The 25006-nt window shown below is 38.0% G+C and overlaps 1 long non-coding RNA gene across 1 annotated transcript; it reads left to right on the top strand.

Moving 5' to 3' along the window:
- The first annotated feature begins 15371 nt into the window (after positions 1-15371).
- LOC112750397 (uncharacterized) lies at positions 15372-19473 on the top strand. The gene is made up of 4 exons (XR_003175713.3): positions 15372-15964; positions 16142-16213; positions 16299-16450; positions 19255-19473. It is a non-coding gene; the product is annotated as an uncharacterized lncRNA (long non-coding RNA).
- Positions 19474-25006: the final 5533 nt, after the last annotated feature.

The raw sequence follows: 25006 nt of genomic DNA, 5'->3' as shown, positions 1-25006 counted from the left end.
TCCTTGAACTTAGTTTAATTATATTAATGTGGAGACAATACTTTTTGTTTTCTGAATGAATGCTTGAACAGTGCATATGTCTTTTGAAGTTGGTGTTTTAGAATGTTAAATATGTTGGCTCTTGAAAGAATGATGAACAGGAGACATGTTATTTGATAATCTGAAAAATCATAAAAATGATTCTTGAAGCAAGAAAAAGCAGTGAATACAAAGCTTGCAGAAAAAAATGGCGAAAAAAAAATAGAAAAAGAAAAAGCAAGCAGAAAAAGCAAATAGCCCTTAAAACCAAAAGGCAAGGGTAAATAAAAAGGATCCAAGGCTTTGAGCATCAGTGGATAGGAGGGCCTAAAGGAATAAAATCCTGGCCTAAGCGGCTAAACCAAGCTGTCCCTAACCATGTGCTTGTGGCGTGAAAGTGTCAAGTGAAAACCTGAGACTGAGCGGTTAAAGTCAAGGTCCAAAGCAAAAGAAGAGTGTGCTTAAGAACCCTGGACACCTCTAATTGGGGACTTTAGCAAAGCTGAGTCACAATCTGAAAAGGTTCACCCATTTATGTGTCTGTGGCATTTATGTATCCGGTGGTAATAGTGGAAAACAAAGTGCTTAGGGCCACGGCCAAGACTCATAAAGTAGCTGTGTTCAAGAATCAACATACTGAACTAGGAGAATCAATAACACTATCTAAACTCTGAGTTCCTATAGATGCCAATCATTCTAAACCTCAATGGATAAAGTGAGATGCCAAAACTATTCAAGAGGCAAAAAGCTACAAGTCCCGCTCATCTGATTGGAGCTATGTTTCATTGATAGTTTGGAATTTATAGTATATTCTCTTCTTTTTATCGTATTTAATTTTCAGTTGCTTGGGGACAAGCAACAATTTAAGTTTGGTGTTGTGATGAGCGGATAATTTATACACTTTTTGGCATTGTTTTTAGTATGTTTTTAGTAGGATCTAGTTACTTTTAGGGGTGTTTTTATTAGTTTTTATGTTAAATTCACATTTCTGGACTTTACTATGAGTTTGTGTATTTTTCTATGATTTTAGGTATTTTCTGGCTGAAATTGAGGGACTTGAACAAAAATCAGATTCAGAGGTTGAAGAAGGACTGCTGATGCTGTTGGATTCTGACCTCCCTGCACTCAAAGTGGATTTTCTGGAGCTACAGAACTCCAAATGGCACGCTTCCAATTGCGTTGGAAAGTAGACATCCAGGGCTTTCCATCAATATATAATAGTTCATACTGTGAATAAGGATTGACGACGTAAACTGGCGTTCAACACCAGTTCCATGCTGCAGTCTGGCGTCCAGCGCCAGAAACAAGTTGCAAAGTGGAGTTCAACGCCAAAAACACGTTACAAACGGGCGTTCAACTCCAAGAATGACCCCTCCACGTGTAAACTTCAAGCTCAGCCCAAGCACACACCAAGTGGGTCCCGGAAGTGGATTTCTGCATCAATTACTTATCTCTGTAAACCCTAGTAACTAGTTTTTATAAATAGGACTTTTTACTATTGAGTTTTCATTTTTTGTTTCATCTTTAGAACACGTTTGGGGGCTGGCCATTCGGCCATGCCTGAACCTTTCACTTATGTATTTTCAACGGTAGAGTTTCTACACACCATAGATTAAGGTGTGGAGCTCTGCTGTTCCTCAAAGATTAATGCAAAGTACTACTGTTTTCTATTCAATTCAACTTATTCCGCTTCTAAGATATTCATTCGCACTTCAATATAATGGATGTGATAATCGTGACAGTCATCATCATTCTCAACTTATGAACGCGTGCCTGACAACCACTTCCGTTCTACCTTAGATTGAATGGATATCTCTTGGATATCTAATACAGGGGACCGAGTCCGAGTTATTAGTGTCTTCGTGGTATAAGTTAGAACCCATGGATGGCCATTCCTGAGATCCGGAAAGTCTAAACCTTGTCTGTGGTATTCCGAGTAGGATCTGGGAAGGGAAGGCTGTGATGAGCTTCAAACTCGCGAGTGCTGGGCGTAATGACAGACGCAAAACGATCAATGGTTCCTATTCCAGTATGATCGAGAACCGACAGATGATTAGCTGTGTCGTGACAGAGCATTTGGACCTTTTTCACAGAGAGGATGGGATGTAGCCATTGACAACGGTGATGCCCTACATACAGCTTGCCATGGAAAAGAGTAGGATTGATTGGATGAAGATAGCAGGAAAGCAGAGATCAGAGGAACGAAAGCATCTCTATACGCTTATCTGAAATTTTCACCAATGAATTACATAAGTACCACTATCCTATTTTATATTTTATTTATCTTTTACTTATCAATTCATAAAAACAATTTAATCCGCCTGACTAAGATTTACAAGGTGACCATAGCTTGCTTCAAGCCGACAATCTCCATGAGATCGACCCTTACTCACGTAAGGTTTATTACTTGGACGACCCAGTGCACTTGCTGGTTAGTTGTACGAAGTTGTGAAACAGATATAAGATCATGAACGTGCGTATTGAGTTTTTAGCGCCGTTACCAAGGAATGGAATGATCACAATTTCGCACACCAATGAGTAAGCTCCTCTGGTCTTGTAAACTGGCGTGCCGTGCCCAGTATTCAAGTGGCACGCCCTTAGTGCGAGCAAGTTTGGCATGCCACGCCCTAGTCATCAAGTAGCACGCCCCTGGTCATTTTGTCTTGGCGTGCCACACCTAAAGTCCATAGTGGCACGCCCATTGATCTTCTTCTTTGGGGGCTTGTGCTGGTGTGCCACGCCCATTGATCTTCTTCTTTGGAGGCTTGTTCGGGCGTGCCACGCCTGCGATCTCAAGTGGCACGCCCATTGGTCTTCTTCTTTGGAGGCTTGTGCTGGCGTACCACGCCTTCGATCTCAAGTGGCACACCCTTGTTGGGGCTGCATTCTTCCTCTCTGGATCAATGAACTGGCGTGCCATGCTCGGACCCAAGTAGCACGCCTCGGGTGATATTGAAGGCTCATGAGCTTGCCGTGCCACTCCTCTTGTACCAAGCGGCACGCCCATTCATTCTTTGACTTGGCGTGCTACACCTCAAGTCTCAAATGGCACGCCCATACTGGTGCTTCCTCCATGCTCCTCTGCTCAAATGCATTGGCGATCAATTTCTCTTAACACAATCAATTGCCAATTAGATCAAGGAATTGGCAAGATTGATTGTAATCCCTGATGAATCATTCTCTCTGATTTTGTTCAACTTAAATTAGTCTGAATTTACTTTAATTGCAGTTTTCCTCTACTGTCTTGATTCCCAGTACCCAATTCCCTTTTACAATTCATGCAATTTAAGTTTCACTACCATTTAGATTCTGTACTTTTACTTTCTTGCAATCTAAGATTCAAGTCATTTTGCATTTCTTGCAATTTAGGCAACATTTCTTGCAATTTAAGCTTCAACCCATTTACAATTTTTTTTGTTCTTTAAGATTCAACACTTTATATTTCCCACCATTTAAGTTTTTTTCATTTACTCTTCAGCATTTATTTCTTCAGTACTTTATATTTTATTCCATTTTAGTCTTGTCCTTTAATTTCTAGCATTTATTTCTTTGCAGTTTATAGTCTGTTAAATCAATTTCACCAAACTCTTTTCAATATTAGCTTGACTAGATTCATCACGCAACTAGAGTTGCTTAATCCATCAATCCCTGTGGAATCGACCTCACTCTTGTGAGTTTTACTACTTGATGCGACCCGGTATACTTGCTGGTAGTTTGTGCGAACGCTTTTTCCGTCATCAAGTTTTTGGTGCCATTGACGGGGATTAATTTAGATTGGCAATGATTAAGTAGGTGATAATCTAGATTAAGAATGTTTCTTTGTTTTTGTTAAGCCTTGTAACTGTTTGAGATTTTGCTTCTGTTAACTGTAACACCACTCTAGTAATAGAGTGTTCTGTTTTTGTTTTTGGTCTGTTTGTGTTTGTGTATGCCAGGGGGAAGAAGAAGTGTATCTACTTCCTTTGAATCTGAACCAGAGAGGACTTATTTGAGATTGAGGAGAGAAGCAAGAGGGAAGGGAGTGATAGGAGAAGAAGATTCAGAAGAGAGAGATCAAGAGATGGAGGACAACCTTCCTAATCCATCAGAGGAGGTTGCCAATAATAATGGCCAGCCTCCAAGAAGAGTTCTAGCATCCTACACCATCCCTAACCCAAGAAATTGTGGGAGCAGCATTCTATCTCCCAATGTTAATGCTAATAATTTTAAGCTCAAGCCACAACTCATCACTCTAGTTAAGAATAACTATCAATATGTAGGAAGTGCTGCTGAAGACCCAAACCAACATCTCTCCATTTTCTTGAGAATTTGTGACACTGTCAAAACAAATGGGGTCCATCCTGACATCTACAAGCTGCTCTTGTTTCCATTCTCTCTTAGAGATACAGCCTCTCATTGGCTAGAAACTTTCCCAAAAGAAAGCATCACAAACTAGGAAGATTTGGTTAGCAAATTCCTAGCCAAATTCTACCCCCCTCAAAGAATCATCAAGTTGAAAACTGATATGCAGACTTTCAGACAACTAGAGGGAGAATCATTATATGAAGCCTGGGAAAGATACAAAGTATTGATTAGAAGGTGCCCAGAGGGAATGTTCAGTGAGTGGGTTGAGCTCCAAAATTTCTATGAAGGTCTATCCATGAAGGCAAGAAAGGCCTTAGATTACTCTTCAGGAGGCTCATTGCAAATGATGAAGACTGCACAAGAAGCCCTTATAGATATGGTTGCCAACAATCAATACTTCTATTCCTCTGAAAGGCAAATAGCTTCTAAAAGAGGCATTTATGAGCTTAAAGGTGTTGATGCAATTTTGGCTCAGAATAAACTCATGCACCAGAAACTTCAACAACAAAAGGAGATGATGTCCAAGAGGATGGATGGATTGCAACTTGCTGCAGTGAGCACAACCAACCAACCTCCAATTGTGTGGGGGCAAAATGAGCAGAGTTATGAAGAATAGTAGCATGAACAAGTTCAATATATGCACAATCAAGGTTCTGGGAAAATGAGTTCCATGGGGACACTTACAACTCCTCATGGAGGAACCACCCCAATCTGAAGTGGGGAGAAAACCAGAATTCTTGGCATAGGAATTCAATCCCAAGGAACTCCTTCAACACAAACCACCAAAACCATCAACCCACTTGATGACAAGTCATTTTAGGCTAGTTTTACTAGTAATTTTTACTTGTTTTCATTAGGTTTCATGTATTTCTTGCATAATAAGTAAGTGATTGGAGTGGAATTTGATGTCTATCTTGATTCAATCAAACATTGTTGATTTTATGCATTATCATGAGATTTATGCAAGAATTATGTGATTATTATGAATGATGCAAAATCTACTAATTTTAGCAAGGCTTTGATTAAATGTTTGATTGATGACAGATGAAAAGAAGAAACAGAGAAGGAAGCAATCCAGAGGAACGCTACGCTCAATTAAAGAACACTACGCTTACGCGTAGGGCAAGAATTTTGGAAGACCCACGCGTACGTGATAAACTCCAATTTTGTGGTTTATCTTGTGCTTATTTTAGGGGATTTTATCACTTTTTCCCCACATTTATTCAATAAAATAGCATGGTTTTGTAATTCTCCCTTAAATTGTGCTTAAGTGTAAAAACATGCTTTTTAGGCCCTTAAATTGGTCATTTTAATTCACCTTAATCCCATTCGATGCCTTGATGTGTTTTTTGAGTGATTTCAGGTCCATAAGGCAAGTATTGGATGGAAGAAATGAGGAGAAAAGCATACCAAGCGGAGAATGCATGAGAAAACAAGGATATGGAGTACATCAACCCACGCGCACGCACAGTAGATGCACATGCGTGGAAGTGAAGTTGCATGGCGACGCGTACGCGCACATGACGCGTACGCGTGGATAGGAATTTTGCCAAGTGACGTGTACGTGTAACCCACGCGTACGCGTCGATGCTCGCACGTGACTCACTTAAAGGCAAAACACTGGGGTGATTTCTGAGCTGCCCAGGCCCAAATCCAACTTGTTTCTAAGGTATTTGATGCAGAATTGAAGATTGAGCAAGGGGGAGCACTTAGTTAGTCATGATGAGCCTTTAGTTAGTTTTCTAAAGAGAGAAGCTCCCTCTTCTCTCTAGAATTAGGTTAGGATTAGGTTAAATTCTCTTAGATCTTGAATTGATTACTTATTCTCATCTTGTTTCTTTTACAATTTCTTGTTTCTACATCTTGATTCTCTTAGTTTCCCTTGTTAAATTTTCATTTTTCTCTCTTTTATGTTGATGAAAAATTGTTGGATCTTGATTTCCCTTAATGCAATTTTATGTTTCCATGTTTCTTTTATATTCATCTTAATTGTTATTGTTAATTTCTTGCTTATGTTAGTGATGGATCTTGTTAATTCTTGCAATTTGTGATGTTTACTTTTATTGCACACTAGGTGTTTGATAGAATGTTTCCTTTAATTTTTGAGTAGTTTCTTTTACTCTTGGCCTAGGCTAAGGGAATTGAGTGATCTTGAGTCATTGGGCTTTATCGGATTGGTGATTTGAGAACCCTATGTGGTCAATTTGATAACCATTGACTCTAGCCTACTACTAAGTTAATTGGTAGCTAGGTTATGACCTATGGATTAATGTTGATCGAGCCATTTGACGTACTCCAAGCCTAGGGGTAGATATTACGTACTTAAGGCTTTGAGTAGACCTAATGAGCTCGGTTCCTCATAATTGTCAATACATGGTTTGTGGACAAGGAGAGTTATCTCAACTTCCCATGTCTTAGCCAAGAGTTGTTTACCATTTCTTTAGTAGTTCTTATCATTTATTTTCTTGCCATTTACTTTTCTTGCAAATTACAAATCAAATCCCTTGCATCTTCATAGCCAATAATTGACCACTTCATTGCAATTCCTTGTGAGACGACTTGGAGTTTGAAAACTTCGGTTAATTCTTATTGGGGTTTGTACTTGTGATAACTCAAATTTTTTATGTGAGCATTATTTGTCGGTTTGGAGCTATGCTTACAACGAAGTTCTTATTTCTATAAGAGAAATTCTAGACCGACACGATAATTCTTATCATCAAAATGGCGTCGTTGCCGGGGAGTTGCAATGGTGCTATGTTATTGGCTATTGTATATATTGTGAATAGCTTGATTTTTGGTTTGTTTGTTAGTTTTTGCTAGTTTTAGGATTCGGTTTCTTTGTTTCTTGTTAGCTTTTGTTTTTATTTTCTCTTATCACCATGAATTCTCATCACTTTGGCTATGAGTTTGGTTCATACTATGTTTTAGGAGATGGAAGCTTTAATAAGGACATGCATCAAGGATTTGGAAATCAAAGCTTGACAAGAGTGTTAGGGGACATGACTACCCTCCTCACGGAGATGCGCAAGGACCAAAAGGCATTTTATGCCACCCAAACCGTTCAAGCGTCCCCCAACATAACTACTCTTCTAATTCTTATGGGTATAATCCTAACCGTAATGCATACCAATCTAATGTATGTGATGACCCTTATTGTGATTGTCAACCACAACCACCACATACATATGAACCCCCTCCTCAATATAGCCCTCCACCATACTCACAAGCCTCATACCACCATTCACCCCCATATGACCCCAACCCATATCTACCATATCAACCACTATATCAACCATTTTTAGAACTACCACCATTCTAACACCAATACTCCCAAGAGACACAAATTTCATGTACATCACCTCAAGACTCTCACCAATATGAACCACCTTCCAACAACAACACCTTTCCCTCAAATGATGAACTTTCTCTTCCACCACCGCCCCCTAACGAAGCCCTCACGCAAGAACTAAGAGATCTTGAATCTCATATCCTAAGGCAACAAGAAGGGACGGAAAAGGAGTTTAAGGAGATAGAAGCCAAGATGGCTATCATGGTAGAAGCCGTGAGTCACATAACCTTCCACCTAAGCTCATGCATCCCAAGTACTCCCATTGTTGAATGTGGAGAAGCAATCGAGGAGCCTAGTGAGGGAGTGGATTTGAAGCTCCAAGGTGAGGGAGAGAAGTCAAAGCAAGAAGTACAATAAGAGGAGGAGGTAGAGAATATTGAACAAAAGGGAGAAGTGGTTGGGTACTTAGGATATGTTGAGTACATAGAGGAATCTCAAGTTGAAGCGCCTTCTTCCTTGGAGTTTGGAAAGGAGGTTGAGGAGGAGAGTAATGTTAAGGAAGTGGATAGAGAGTTGAGGGATATTGATCAAGAAGTGAATTCCAAGAGGGATGAGATGCCTCAATAGATTATGCATTTCTGTGAAATTTTTGATGTTTGAGGCATTGACTTCATGGGTCCATTTCCAAACTCTAATGGTTACCTTTATGTACTGTTAGCCGTAGATTATGTTTCTAAATGGGTGGAAGCAATTCCTACCCGTACTGATGATGCTAACACTATTGTTTCCTTTGTTAGAAACCATATTATTTGTCACTTTGGATCACCACGAGCAATCGTGAGCGATCAAGGCACTCACTTTTTTAACAGGAGCTTAACAGAATTACTGAAGAAGCATGGGATTTTTCATAAAGTAGCAACAGCTTATCATCCCCAGACCAATAGACAAGCAGAAGTGTCTAACAGAGAAATTAAACGCATTCTGGAGAAGATAGTAATGCTTCATAGGAATGACTGGAGTGCTAGGCTACAAGATGCACTCTGGGCATATAGAACAGCATATAAGACACCCATTGGGATGAGCCCCTTCCGCTTGGTATACGGAAAGGCTTGCCACCGTTCAGTAGAGGTAGAACACAAAGCTTTCTAGGCTGTAAGGGAATGCAATATGAATTTTGAAGAATCTGGTGCTGAAAGAAAGTTGTAACTAGCAGAATTAGAGAATCTTTGCCTAGAAGCATATGACAACTCCAGGCGATACAAAGAGAAGATGAAGGCTATCCATGACAAGCACATAAAAAGGAGAGAGTTTAGACCAGGGGAGTTATTTCTTCTTTATAACTCCAGACTGAGGCTTATGCCAGGGAAACTAAGATCAAGATGGGAAGTTCCCTATAGAGTAGAAAAGGCAGAGCCATACGGAGTTTTTCACCTGCGTCATCCTTCTAGCTCCAAATTCATTAAGGTCAATGGACATCGCCTGAAGCTTTATCATGGAGAGAAGATGAAGGATCACAAAGAGGTAGAGGTTTTCCTCTTGGAAGACCCACCAATAGAAGCAGAATGAGCCTGAAGACCGTCCAACTTAAGGACGTAAAAGCAAAGTACTAGGTGGGAGACAACTCACCATGGTATGATCGTTCAGTTTTAGTCTTAGTTTTATTTTACTCTATTTTGTTTTTGCTAATGACTCTTCTCATAATCTCTGCATATAGCCTGCATTTGCATTTGCATACTGCATAAAAAAAAATGCACGTGACGCGCAAGCGTCGCTGATGCGTCTGCGTCATTAGTGCATTAGAAACTAGGAAGAAAAGAAGCAGAGAGTCACGCGGGAGCGTGGCTGGAGGCGTGCCTCAGGCACAAGCACGCCCACGTGAATGCGTCCCTGACACGCCCGCGTCATTTGAAAAATTAACCCTCCACGCATGCGCGTCGCCCATGCACACGCGTGACCCTACGAACTCGACGTAAATGGGTATATGGCTGAGAGTTATAGTGGAGTGGGGCTGGAATGGTGCTGGAAGCACAAGCCCTACCACGCGAACGCGTGCCCCACGCGGCCGCGTCATTTTACAAAATATGGCCATTCACGCGTGCGCGTCACCCACGGGCACGCGCCACCCAGATTTTGGCAAAATACGTATAAAACATAGAGTTGTGCGTACGCGAGGATGCACTCGCGCCAATAGCATAAATCAGGCCACGTGTGCGTGCGACCCACGCGTCCGCATCACCTGAACTTATCACGCACCACGCGATCGCATGCCCCACACGTCCGCGTCACATGAGACGCACATCTTATCCAGATCAGCGCCAAATATCTTATCTTTTCTTCCCAAAATCTAAATCTTTTCTTTTCCCTTTTTATTTCTTTCTTCTCTCTTCTTCCTTCTTTATTCTTTCTCACTTTTTACTTTCTCCTCCCTTATTTTTCCTATCCATTATCAAGGTTCTTTTCTTTCTTTCCTTACTTTTTACTTTTCCTTTATTATTTTTTAATGTTTTCGTCTTCTTTTTCTTTTTACTTTCATTATCTATATTTGCTTTTTCTTTCTTTTTCTTTTCTTTTTTATTCCTTTAATTGGTGTTAGAAATTTAATTGGGTGATTATTTTCTTTTACATTTTGCTTGTGAGTTATTGTGAAATTGTTTGACAATTTATATTACTTCTTAAAGGGTTGCTTGCATGTTCAATTTAATACTTTCAATAACATATTCACCATGCATGCTATGTGTTTGTAAAAAAGCCCGTATGGCATTGTGCATTATTTTTATATTACTCTATTCTACTACTCTAATGCCTGTTTTTCACAAAACCCCTTTTATATTTTATTGATTAAATATAATTGTCAATACAAACAGATTGTTAGTTTGAAAGAGTTGATAATCTAACTTGGACATTTAATGCTTGATCTATGCTACTCATGCTTTTGCCGGCATGCCAATAAACAACTTGCATTTAATAGCCATCACATGCACTTGCTATATTTTCATTGATAAAATTTTCACATGTAGTCATGACCATGTGTTAACGACATCCTTCTTTACCGCGCATTGATTATCACCTATACCATCCTCTTCCTTGCTCAAACCCTTAGCTTTACATATTACTTTCTTTTTCCTTTTTCAGGATGGCCACCATGAAGGGTAAAGAGAAAGCTACTCCCAAACCACTAGTAAGGAAAGGAACAAAAAGAACACTAGTGGCAGAGCCATCTTCAACAGCAGTAAAGCCCTCAACAGAGCAAATTAAGAGGATCATCAAGGTCAATAAAAAAGAGAAAGCTTTTCCAGCAAAGGACACTGCGCGGTTCACTAACCGCTACTGTGAGTAGATGTTCCCCATCTTGGCTGAGAGAAACTATAACAATGAGTATCTACTCATCCTCCCGACCAACATTGTTGAATTTGTTGAGCCCTGCTTTGAGCGAAGACAGTGGGGATTCCTACAGAGACAGCCACGGCAGATTAATCTATCATGGGTAGTTGAATTCTACTCCAATTTTCACATGCCAACCATGTCGTCTGTCTATGTCTGTCAGAAGCAAGTTCCCATAACTGAAGATGTCATTCAAAAAGCTCTAGATCTTACCCCTGCACCAGAAGGATTGGACGCATTCCAAGAAGCCTCATTCAAACGCCAGACATACCAATTTGACTGGGATGCCGTTCTCAGAGTTATAGCACAACCTGGCAGCAGATGGATCTATGGATACCATTGATCTCGACCTAAGAGCATATTGTCTTCAGCACTCACCTTGGAGGCTCGAGTATGGGCACAGATCATGTCCTATTATGTCTTTCCGAGCACTCACAAGTTCTCCTTCACTGCAGACATGGCTGTTCTACTCTGTTGTATCCTTACAGACCAGCACCTCAATTTACCGAGACACATTCGGCATGCTATGGAACACGTACAGATTGCGGGCAACCTACCTTTTCCTGCCTTGGTTTCAGATCTAGTTTCAGCAGCCAGAGTCTCCTACAGAGCTGGGGACACTAAGGCCATGATTCCACGGGATGATCAAGTCGTCCCTAATGGGAAGTATATCAGACCTCTAGCAGCCACTACTAGCTGGCCTGTAGAATCGGCCGAAGATATTCCTACTCCTTCCACATCACAAGCACCTTCAACAAACTAACTGCTCCATCAGATACTTGAGAGGCTAGACCAGCTTGACTGGAAAGGAAAGCAAAGGGAGTGCCGTAACAAGCACCGATTTACATACCTCAAGGAGCTGCTTGTTAGTCACCACCCACCTAAAGAAGACCCAGACACCCCGGACTCCACTTCATTTACCAGCACAGGGAGTCATGACGGTTCCGATTGTGGAGATGCTGCTACCAGCCCTCCTTTGTTCCTGATTGATGGCACCGAAGACGGTGCCAATCTCTAAGTGTGGGGAGGTCGGTCAGTACCTGACTTCCGGAGGTAATTTCTCTTCCTTAAACACCAATAGAAGAGGATATTTATTTAATTTTTCTTTTGTTAGGATAGGATAAATTCCATAGTAATAGGTTATTTGCATGTATGTTCTTTTTGGTTAGAAAATAATAAGTTTCTTTTTAAGACCCTATTTTTGAAAAATTTCACTAATTTAAATCAAAACTATTGTGTTAAACTTGTTTGGAAGTTGTATTTGGAACATAGTTAAAAGCTAGAACACACAACCTGTGAGACTTGAGCCTAATGACATGGTTACATTATTTAACCATAAAATTTTATTCTTGTGTGTTTGCTTCTCTATGATTGTAATCTATATTTTGTTCCATCCTATATGTCCAATATTTAATGTGTTATATGCATGCATATGATTGAGGTCATTATCTTATTAACTCACTTACCCCAAATAGCCTACCCTTCCATTTACCTTTGTTAGCCAATTTGAGCCTTTTAATCCCATTTGTTCTATATTTTACCACATTACTATCCTTAAGCAGAAAAATAAGTAATACCCCAAATTGAATCTTTGGTTAGCTTAAGATAGAAATTGTGTGTCAAAAAAGAGTGGGAAAATTGTGGGAACATGGGTTAATAAGGGAATGTGTCATGATAAAATATTGGGAATTTAGGCACCTATTCATGTGAAACTAGAAAAATTATAAATCTGTGCATTGATAAGCTATGTTTATTTTTACTTTTACATAAAAAAAATCCAAAAATATTCAAATAAATAAGTGATTAGATAAATGAATAAGGGGACAAAATTACCCCAAAGTTAAGTTCAGTTTAATGAAAAAAAATATTCAATGCATATGTGATACAAGTTGAGAGAAAAGTTGATGCATGAGTATGTGAAACAAAAGTGGGAAAAATTTGGGTAGCTAAGGATGATTTAAGAAGAAAATAGAGTATGTATGTTAGGTGATAGCTTAGGATAATCAAAGATTCAATTTATAGCTCACTTAGCCATATATATACCCTCACCTTTACCTTGGCCCCATTACAACCTTGAAAAGACCTCATGATGTTTGCATTGGTGCATTAAATACTTGTTGATTGGTTAGGTGAAGAACAAGGTTTAGAAAGCATGATTAGAGAAGAGTAGAGTGATTACCCTATACACTAGAGTGACTAGAGTGCATATACACCATCAGTAAGGGTTTAATGCTTAATCCTATATTCCCTGCTTTCATGAGTTGTCTTCCTACGAGTCTACTTGTTTTTACTGTATAATTTGAACTAGTGGAATTTGATTTATTTTTGTCATGAAGAACTTATTTATTTTTAACTAAGTAGGAAAATCATTTTATCATATAGTTGCATTCATATACATAGGTTGCATTGCATTGCATGAGTCTTACTTTTCCCTACTCATTTGTTTTATCTCCTTGAGCTAAGCATGAGGATATGCTAATGTTTAAGTGTGGGGAGGTTGATAAACCACTATTTTATGGTTTATCTTGTGTTTAATTGAGTGGTTTCATCTAGTCTTCACCCACTTATTCATACTAATTGCATGATTTTACATTTTCCTTCCTAGTATTGTTCTATGATTGAAAACTTGCTACGTAGAGATCTTTAGTTAGTATATTTTAATTCCCCTTTATACCATTCGATGCCGTGATCCGTGTGTTAAGTGTTTCAGGCTTTATAGGGCAGGAACGGATTAGAGAATGGAGAGGAAGCTTGCAAAAATGGAAGGATCACAAGAAACTAAGGAGATGATCAGCGAACATCGACGCGCGCGCATGGCTCACGCGAGCACGCGGAATGGAGAAAATTGCAGCGACACGTGTGCGTGCCTGACGCGTACGCGTGGATTGGAGTCTGCACAAATGATGCGAACGCATAGATGATGCGTACGCGTGACAAAGAAAATCGCTGAATGACGCGCATGCGTGGACGGCGCGTACGCGTGACCTACGCGATCTGCAGAAATAACAGAAAATGCTGGGGGTGATTTCGGGCCGTATTTTGACCCAGTTTTTGGCCCAAAAACACAGAATAAAGTTAGCGAACATGCAGAGACTCAACACACTTTTTTTTACACACATTGATACATTCTCATTAGGATAGTTTTAGGTTTTAGATCTGAATCTATAGAGAAATTACAATTCCTCTAGGTTCTCTTCTACATTCATAGTTTATTAGTTTTATACCTTTGGATGTTGAAGAGTCATTACCTTCGTTGAAGATACTATTCTAGTTTGTTTCTTTACTTGCTCATTTATTTATTCCATATTCTTAATTCTTGTTTAAAGTAGTAATTGGATTATTTTCATGGATTGTTAGTGAAAAGGATTACTTTTATCATTAATTAATTCTCAAAGCTTTATTTTATTCAATTCATCATGTCTTCTTCTTATATTTTTGTGAGCGTTATATTCATGTCAATGGAGTAGACTCCATACTTGACATGGGGGTTGATTAAAAGGAGACACTTGAGTTAGAAGGCTTAAGTGCTGATTAAACTGGAAGTTGTTGGCTAGTTCTGTATTTACTAACGCTAGACCTTCCCAAGGGAGAGGACTAGGATTTGCGAATAAGAGTTAGCTCAATCACTTGACTTTCCTTTATTTAGTAAGGGTAACTAAGTGAAAACTGTAACAACCCTAGTTTTGAAAATCAAATAATTAGTTTGTGATTTATTATATTTGTTGATAACTTTATTTTAAGAAAATTATTTTACTAAAGGTAATTAAATACATTTTCATGATAATTGAAGCTTAAATTAATTAGAATTTTTATATAATCTTTATTAGATATTTAGTATAATTAAAATTATAATTTTGATAATTGAAAAATAAGAAGAATTGTATAATTTGATTTAAATAAATTCTATTTTGAATGAAATATGTTATTAATTTGAACTCCTAAAAATTATTTTATTAGAAATGATTAGATTGATATTTATAAATACTTTAAGTTTAAGTCAATTAATAATTATGTACAATTTATATTATAATAAATTATTTTATAAATTGAAATTAAAGTTTCAGAGATAGAAAAATAATAGAGATTTGTATGATTTAATCTAGAAAATTGATATTTGAATTTAAATTGTACTTTACAAAATATAATTAACTTGTTCATTTTATAATGTAAATTAGAAATAATTGATTGCACTTAGCCATATGTTGATAAATAATGTTCCTAAATATTTTTTATAAAGTATATTTGATTTTAAAATTACTCTACTATTCTATTTTATCAAAATATCTATTCATATCTATCCACATTACTTTATAAAATCCCTAATTTCTAATCCTAATTCACAAATTGAATCAGAAACCCTAATTCCTAATTTCAAACCCTAACCCTTCCACCCTCACCATCCCTCAGCCGTACCCCACCCCCCTTCCTAAACACAACACGCATAAACAAAAGAAAGAAACAGAGAAATGAAAAAGGGAGAACAGAGGGCTTGGAATCGGAGAGGAGGGAGACGCCGTCGTCACCTCCGTCGGGTGTCACCATCGGTCACTGCTACCTCACCGTCGCCTCCTTCGTCGCGCGCTACTGCCGGCCTGGAATCGCCGCCACTGCACCTTGCCCGCTTGTCGCCGCCGTTCCGTGGAGTCCGCCCTGGTGCCGGTTGATCAGAGATGAGGGATAGGCGTCGAGAGAGAGATGCAATGGAGGTCAGAGGGAAGAGCTGCCATCACCGCCGTCCCGTCTATGAAGCCTGAGCTCGCGTTGCCGTCCTGAGCTTCGGCGCCGCCGTGGAGGAGAGTGGAGTAGTCACCGCCGTTGGAGAGAGGGAGAGCCAGAAGAGGACGAGACGTGTGAGAAAGGAGACGCACAGGGGAGGAACCGTTCCTCTGCCGCCGCTATCGCCGGAATTTCTGGTCGCCGTCGTCGTTCATGGTAAGTCAGTTAAGTCATAGCCATGAGAACCGCTACCTCTGAACCCCAGTTGCTCTGTAACAATCCTGTATTTTCCTCTGATATTGTCGACTCTGTTCTGCTTTTCTTTTGTTTTGTCGTTCTTACTTCGTTGGTGTCCTTGTTGTTCTAACCGATTTGATTGGTGCTGCTGCTAAGACGTATGCCCTGCTCTCTGGTTTCTGTTTTTCCGAGTACCAGAGCTGCTGCTCCATTCCCGTATTTCTTTTGGTAAGATAGGTTTTGTTCTACAATCAATATTCTGATTACTGCTCCTTTGATGATCTGTTCTGTTTTACCCTTGTGTTTGCTTCAGCCTCTATTAAATTCCCTTCCAAAATTGCTGTTGCTGCTACTAGAGTTGTGGGTGATGCCGCTGCCATTCCAGTTGTATTGGAATGACTACCTGCCACAATTTGGGGATAAAGGAAATTGTTACGTTAAATAATACGATTCTGGCTAATTGAGGTAGGGGATTCATTTTAAAATTAACAGTTTTATACTTATGAATGCCAATGAGGTTTAGTAAGTAATTGCAAATAATTCATAAATATGATTAATTGTTAGGAATAAGCTTGGTTTGAAGTTGTGAAATTTGGATAAAGTTTGGTATTGAGATGATATTCTAGTGCATTAATTAGTTTATTGAGTTTAGGTTATGGCTGTAAATGTTGCTGGGTTTTGTTATCATGAGTAATTAATTTGACAAGGTTAATTTTGGTTAATGCTGGAACCGATATTGGTTTTTCGAATTTTGATGGATTTGTTGGAAATCCTGATCTTATGTGATATTGTTGAATTAGTTTAAATCTGGTTGTGAATTATATTTTGAATTACTAATTTTATGTGATGAGTTGGCCGAGATTTTGATCTTGAGTGAGTTATTTCGAATTGATTGATATTGAATTGGAATTTTAGTATATTGGAATGGCTGTGAAATGAACTTGTGACGGGTTGAAATTAGTTGAAATGGGGCTGTGAATGATTTATTTAATGTTACTTATTAAACCGAAAACTGTTGAGCTAAGTATTAAAAATCTAACATTTTGATAATTGATGAATGGAGTTTAGATTAAGGCTGTGATTGTGACTGGTTCTGTTGCTATGAGTGATTGATTAATTGATAAGATTATTTCTGGCTGAGTTGTGGCTGTATTTTGATTATTAAGAATAAGTTCTTGTTGTTGTTTTTAGTTATCTGATGTAACGGAACAGCTGTGATACTGACAACGACTGTTTGGAATTGGCTTTGATGGTTGCTAAAGTTGATTTATAATTAATTAGAATTAAGTTTGAGAACGGTTAAAAGATTGAAGTTTGATTACCAAATCATTCTCTTTAAATTTGACTTTTAAAACAAAATAGTAACTTTACTAAAGAGTAAATGACATCATTTAAAAAAAAATTAGAATTATGAAAGGCTGATTTTTGGGATTACTAGTTGATTAAGTTTAATTTTGAAAGGATTCTATGATATGTGAAAAGTAAATATGAATTGATGAGATTGGAGTTGGATTGATGGATTAGTTGGAATTGTGGAGTATGATTGACTTGTTAATTATTATGAACTGTGAATGTCTGATTGATTGAGAATTACCCGTTTGAAAATTGTTGAGAAAAGGGCTGGTGATTTATGGAGAAAGAGGGAACCCGTAAGGGTGGCTAAGTCCGAGTTTTAGGGGAGATGCTGCCGAAATTTTATAAAATCTGAGGTTTTATTTGAAAAGTTATTTTAGAAGATTTGGATTTGGAAAATGATATTATTTAAGTTTTAATTAGTTAAGAAAAGAATTATTCTACTTTGAAGTCGATTTACCAAGAAAAGGTTTATACTTTGAAAATAAATTATTTAAGGAAGTAACCATGTTTTGAGATTGAATTAATATGAAAAGAATTATGTTTTGGGTTTAAAATAAAGGATTGCTGTTTAGAAGTTTGATGAATTTATAATATTTGAATTTGAATAGTAAAGAGAGATGATTTTTTAATCTTTGGAAAATTAGTAAACTTGAGGAAGTTTTATTTGATTACTTCTAATGAAAGGTTATGTTTTGAAAAGTGTTTAATGAATTTAAATAAATGATTTTCTTGAGTCTTTGATAGAGAACTAAGCTGAAAGATAGCTTTAAAAGTTGGCTTGAGTCAAGATTGCTAAAGTAGAGATTATGACTGGCTTGATGGTTAAGATTTTTATGGATAAATGCCTGAGAAAGATAAGAATGGTTTAAAGAAAAATGTTAAGAACTAAAAGGGAAAGAGAGAATGAAGAATTGATATGTGGATTGTTGTGATTTAGAAAAGAAAATGAAAAATGATAAAATACGGGAAAACCCCACGAACTGTTAGTTATTTAACTACGGGGAAAACCCATGAATTGATAATTGGTACAATTTGGGAAGTACCCACGAACTGAATGATCATTGATCTCGAGGAAACCTATAGATTGTTATTTGATTTATATGCGGGAAAAACCCACAGACTGATAATCATTGATTACGGGAATAACCCATGAATTGTTGTATGTTGATCTCGGGTATAACCCACGAACTGAAGATCGCTATGTTATTGTGTATTGATCTCGGGTATAACCCACGAACTGAAGATCTTTGTTTTGTTTGTGAATTGATCTTGGGGACGCCCACGAACTGAGGATCACTGTTTCCCCTTGTGCGTATATAATGGGGTCGGGCTTCGCGCCGACTGCCGATAGTCACGAAGGAGTGGTATTCTTACCACCGACACATATGCACCAAGGACACAAAGGGAAGCCATATCTGGGACTTGTTCCTAGGTAATGTCGGGCTGCAGGGTGTAAACCGACACATGAGCTCATAGCCTGCTTAGGACAGGCATGCAACATAGTAGTTGTGCATTTGCATTTGGTTGTGTTTGCTTGTATTACTTCTCTGTGATTGTGTTGCTTGTTATATTGTGATTTGTTTGTGTGATGAATTGAGTTTCTTCATGTGCTAATAGTCTGTGAATGTATAGAGATGATTAATAATTGTTTGTTGTGGCTGAGAATCAATTATGTGGCTGAAAGATATTTAATATGACAAGTTTTGCGATTGAGATCTGTTTTGGGTTTAGAGATTTAAAGAAAGTAATTACTTATCTAAGGTAAGATTAAAAAGTATTTCAAAGGGTTTGACAAAAATAGTTTATTAAGTAAAAGTTAATTATTTGCATGTTAATCATTACTTTTACGGCACTCCCATTCCCTACTGAGAACGTGTGGTTTGTTCTCACCCCAAAATCCTCCACCTTTTCAGTGACATAGGTTTGAAGACTCAGTTTGAAGCTGCGGGCGATTCTAGCATTTATTTACGAGTTAAGTTTATGACTTGAGTTTCTTTCATAGAATTCCCTCGCCTTTGTACCTTTAGTTTTTATTTTATGCAGAGGGATAGGATTTGTATCTGAGTTTTATTTGAAATCTTTTGTATGACAGATATTATTATTAATAATTATGTGATTATTATTACTTGAAATGTTTGCTATATGATTTTAATCAATAAAAACAAAAAAATTTTCTGGTATTTTCTATAAAATTGAATCGCGATATCGAACTAAAGGCTTAATGGTAAATAGTTAATAAGGTAAACAGGTCAGTAACGCCTTACTTTTGGTACGATCATGACGTATTGGAAGTTGGGTTGTTACAAAAACAACAACCTTTTTAATACTACACTTAAGAGATCCCAACAAGGATAGAACTTCCAATTAATCATTCCCCCAGTCAAGGCTTTTTATCTAGAATATTAATAATCATTCTTAGTTTTTATTGCTTTAATTTACAATTATTTAATTACTCGTTATCCAAACTTAAAATCTCTTGGAAATTCCTAATTAATAAAATAGCATCCTTTCTTGCAACTCGTTGGGAGACGACCTCGGACTCATACTCCCAGTATATTTATTATAAATTTTTGTGACACCTTTCTAAATTAGTGAGGCGGATTTTAGCTGCTTAAGAGCTATACTCGCAATGTTGTTATTATATTACAATCTCTTAATTGGTCTAACGTCTGCCACGCACCAACGCGGATGCGCGCAGTGCGCGCACGCGTACAAGCGATTATGCCATTGGCCTAGTGTTGGCGCGAGAGTGGCCCAACTCTCTGGACAATGTATGGGCCTGTATCTGCGTATGGGCGCGCACGTGCACACCGTGCATACGCGTTCGTGACACTTTTTTTTAAACACTAAAATAGCTAAGAAAGATCTCCCTAACAGTACCTACAGCTCAGAACTGATCAAAAATGCAAAATTACAAAAATCTTTTTGACTTTTGAAACTTTTCCAACTACTAAACAAGCAAAACTTGCATGTCAAGCAAGTAATAACCAAATTATTAAAACAAGCTTATATGAAGAGAATAACAACCTACAATGGTAACTCAATCACTTATTAATCAAAGTTACAAGAGACTGGAAAGAGTGTACCATGGTAGGGTGTTTCCCACCTAGCACTTTTATTTATTGTCCTTAAGTTGGAGTTATGGGGAACTCCTCTCAAGGTGGCTTGTGCTTAAATTCATCTTGGAACTCCCACCAATGCTTGGTTCTCCATGGTGCCCCAAGATTTCTCATGTGTTGCACCAAGCCTTGATGGAGTTCTTCACAAGCTTGGGGCTCCAAAAGTTGATTCTCTTCTTGTAATCCGGGATCCCACACTTTATTTTCACAACCGTCTTGAAGTTGATTCTCATTATTAGTCCATCCGGGTGGCAAACAAGATGAATTCTCAATAGAGCGGCCAAACACTCTCCTAGACCCAAGCAATCTAGTTCTACACCAACCCTTGCTATGAAATTTTGAACATGTCATCATAATGAACCTTGATTTACAATGCCAACCACTAACCATCCCCCTTTTGCTTTTAAATCCACAAATATTTCTAAGTTGACCATCCGTCTCAAGCAAACCATATTCAAAGGAAATAATAAAGCTTAAGTATAAGGAATTTACCTACTTGAATGAAAGGATGGATGGTGATGGCTTGGGGGGAGGTATTTCCAATGTCCTTGCAAGTTCTACTCCCTTGTGTTTTTCCTTGATCACTTTCACCTCTTTACAAACTTCTTCACTTTTAATCCTTTGTTCATCAATTTCGTCTAACTCTTCTCCATCACTCAAATCATAAATGGGAGGAAGGAAAATGTCTACCTCCACATTACCTTCTATCTCATTGGGAGAAGGTTCTCCAAGTTCAAAGGATTCACCACCAAGAAGTTCGGATGTATGATCTTCATCTCCAAGCGAACTCAATGTTTACTCCATTCCTTCCAAGTCTTTATCCAATAATTGTTTTGGAGGTTGTGCACGCTCCTCCTCAACAACAAGTTCAACCTTTTTGGAGGAATTTTCTACGATTTTAGCTTTCCATGGAGGTTCCACATCTCCTAGGTCTTCAACCACTTCTTCCTCTTCTTCAATGATCATAGGCTTCTCTAATTGCTCTAATACAAAATAACATCCCTCATTTTCCATCGGAGTTTCCAATTTCTCCTTCATGCTATGCTTTTTAATTAATTCTCCACATGTGACCATGGGAGTGCTTGGAGTGCTCAAGCATTGGGAGGCTAAAATGCTTACTACCTTGGTCAAGGTAGTACAAATTCTAGTGTCTCCCTTTGAATTTCTCCTTGCCCTTGAAGTATAAGGCTAAGAATTTCATCCATTGAGGATTGGGGTGGATAAGAGGGTTCATTGTCTTGGAGAAAGGGTTCATGATAGGAAGGTGGTTCTTCTTGGTAAGGGTGTGGTAGTGTGTATTGAGATGGTTCTTGGGAGTAGTAATCTTGGAGTGGTGGTTCCATGTATGGCTCATGTGGTTCAAAAGGTGATTGCTATAGTATATGTGGGTTAGGGTCATTTGGAGGTGCTTGGTGGTAGAGGGCTTGTGAGTATGGTTGAGGATATGACTCGTAGGCATATGGCGGTGGTTCTTGAAAGTCACAAGGAGATTCACCATAGCCATTGGATTGATATGCGTCATAGAATGGCTCTTCTTCATAGTGTATTGGTGGAGGTTATTGCCATGAAGATTGATCATATGCATATGGCTCCTCCCACCTTTGATTGTCCCATCCTTGATACACATCCTCTTTGTAGCCCTCATTTCCTACAACATAGTTAGAACCAAACTCATAGCCAAAGTGAGAATTCATGATAGCAAGAGAAAATGAAAACAAAGTCAAATAAGAAGCAAGAAAATTAAATCCTAAAACTAGCAAGAACTAACAAAGAAGCAAAAGGCACACCTATTTATAATATTCACATATATACAATAACCAATAACACAACACCATTGCAATTCTCCGGCAACGGCGCCATTTTGATGAATTGGATTTTTGATGGATTAGAATTCACAAATGAATTCTCGTTGCAAGTATAGTTTCTAAACCAAACAATAATCCTTTCATACAAAAGATTGTTTATCACTAAAACAAACCCCTAAATTTATAAACCGAAGAATTGAGCCTCGGGTCGTTCTCCCTAGGAATTGCGATAAAGTGTCTTGTTATTGGTTATGAGGTATGTTTTGGGGTTTTTGAGATAAGAGACATGAAATGTAGATGGCAATAAAAGTAAACTAACAACTACAAAGGTCTTGGCAAGGTTTGGTGGTCAAGGATCTCTATCCTAATCACTAACCATAACATGAGAATTGGCAAGGAAAGTCAAGTGAGCTATATCAATCCAAGTCCATAAGTCCTAGTTCTCCACCAATTCAATTAGTGAGATCTAGAGTTAATGGCTCCCAATCGTCAAACACTTGGACATTAGTAACTCAAGAGTTCCTAAGTTACCTTCCCAAGCCAAGAGCATAAAATTCTACTCTAAAATCCAACCAAGCATTTTATCAAACACTTGGAAGGCATAAAAAGAAAGCATAGTAAAATTGTAAGGAAAGTAAATCTACACTACTCAATTGCAAGGAATAAAACAACAATAAAGCAAATCAATAATAAAGGAACATGAATCATAAATTGCATTAAGAGAAAATAGAAGAAACAAAAGTGCATCAACATAAAAGTAGAGAATTACAAGAATTATATGCAAAACTAGAGAGAGGAGAAGTAGAAGAAGAAGAGTTACAAAAGGAAAAGTAAATCAAAGCATGAAATGAACCTAGATCTAAGAATTCCTAATCTAGATCTAACCTACTCCTAATTCTAGAGAGAAGATAGAGCTTCTCTCTCTAGAAACTAATTTTCCTTCCAAAACTAATCTAAAACTACACTAGTGTCTAAATTGTGTCATCCCTCATCAATCCTTGGGTTAAATAGCATCAGAAATAAGTTGGATTGGGCCCACAAGGCTTCTGAAATCACTGGCCACGAGTTGCATTAAGTGAATCATGTGCAACCATCAGCGTGTACGCGTACAGTGCATGTGCGTGCCCCTAAACGCGATGCAACTATGGAAAATTTTATATCATTTTGAAGCCCCGGATGTTAGCTTTCCAACACAACTAGAACCACATTATTTGGATCTCTGTAGCTCAAGTTATGGTCAATTAAGTGCGAAGAGGTCGGCTTGACAGCTTTTGCGATTCCTTCATTTCTTCATGAGTTCTCCATTTTTTACATGCTTTTCCTTCGTTCCCTTGATCCAATCTTTGCCTCCTAAATCTGAAATCACTTAACAAACATAGCAAGGCATCTAATGGAATCAAGGTGAATTAAATTTAGCTATTTTAAGACCTAAAAAGTATGTTTTCCCACTTAAGCACAATTAAAGGAGAATTTACAAAACCATGCTATTTCATTGAATAAATGTGAGAAAAAGTTGACAAAACCCTCTAAATTCAACACAAGATAAACCCTAAAAATGGGGATTATCAATGAGTCCATATTTGATGGTATATTTTGACTCAAATTGGATGGATCCTAGCACATGAACTCACACTTAAGCACTCAAAATAGCATAGTTTTGTGTTTGATCCCTGATTTGATCCTAAATGTGAAAACATGCATTTTAATGCTTAGATTAGTGATTTTTTATTCTACTTTTGTGTCATTTGATGCCGTGATATGGTTTCTGAGAGATTTCAGGCCTTGGAGGTGAGAATGGATAGCCAAAAGTGGAGGAAAGCATGTACAAGGGATAAAACATGAAGAAAACAAGAAAAAGCACACACAGCGAAGTGTGCGTGTGCACGGCCCTGCGTGCGTGTGCACAAGCGAGGATTTCCATGTGTGCGTATGCACACGTCTGTGCGTCCGCATAGGTCCCTACATGCGATTTCATTAATGAAACACGTGCTGCGCAAATTTAGAGGCCCTTAGCTCATTTTTTGGAAGGCTGAAATGCTATTTTGGAGTGCTATATAAAGGAGACTTCAACACTTATTAAAGGTGAGAGGCATTGAAGCATAATTTTACATAGTTTTTTATAGTATTAGGAGTAGGAATAGTGTAGAGTAGAGAGCTCTCCTAGGGTTTATCAATTTCTATTGTAGCATTTTATAGCAAGCTTTTATTTTGGATTTTTGCTTCGTTAATTGTAAGTACTCTAAATTTCCTCTTTAATTACATTGTCTTTACTCTCATTTCCTTTTGGTTCAAGTTACTTGTTCATATTTGCAATTTTGTGTTACTTGAAGTTTTGATTAATGAATTTTATGTTTCATGCTTCCTTTATGTTTGATTGCTTGTTTATGTTGGTTTTGTTGGTAGTTGGTTATAGTTTTCCATTTCGCTTTGCAATTTTCCATGTTTTACTTTTATGCATACAAGGTGTTTGTGAAAATGCCAACTCTAGATTTTGAGTAGATTTTCCCACCTTGGCTTGTGGTTTGAGCTCCTAGGATACTAGAGTCATAATGTCCGACATTTAGTGGTAATTCTTGAGTAGTTAGTTGACTCTTGTTTCCATTGACGCTAGCCTTTTATCAACTAGCTTGGTAAGTTGGTTAGGACTTATGGATTAAGGTCAATTATGCTTGCTTGACTTGCTCCTCGATGGTTGGGGTTAACTAGGCGAGATTGACATATCATGATTACCATAGTTGTGG

Source organism: Arachis hypogaea, chromosome 15, assembly GCF_003086295.3.
Source record: "Arachis hypogaea cultivar Tifrunner chromosome 15, arahy.Tifrunner.gnm2.J5K5, whole genome shotgun sequence".
Classification (NCBI taxonomy): Eukaryota; Viridiplantae; Streptophyta; class Magnoliopsida; order Fabales; family Fabaceae; genus Arachis; species Arachis hypogaea.
This window is presented reverse-complemented; position numbering and strand designations above follow the sequence as displayed.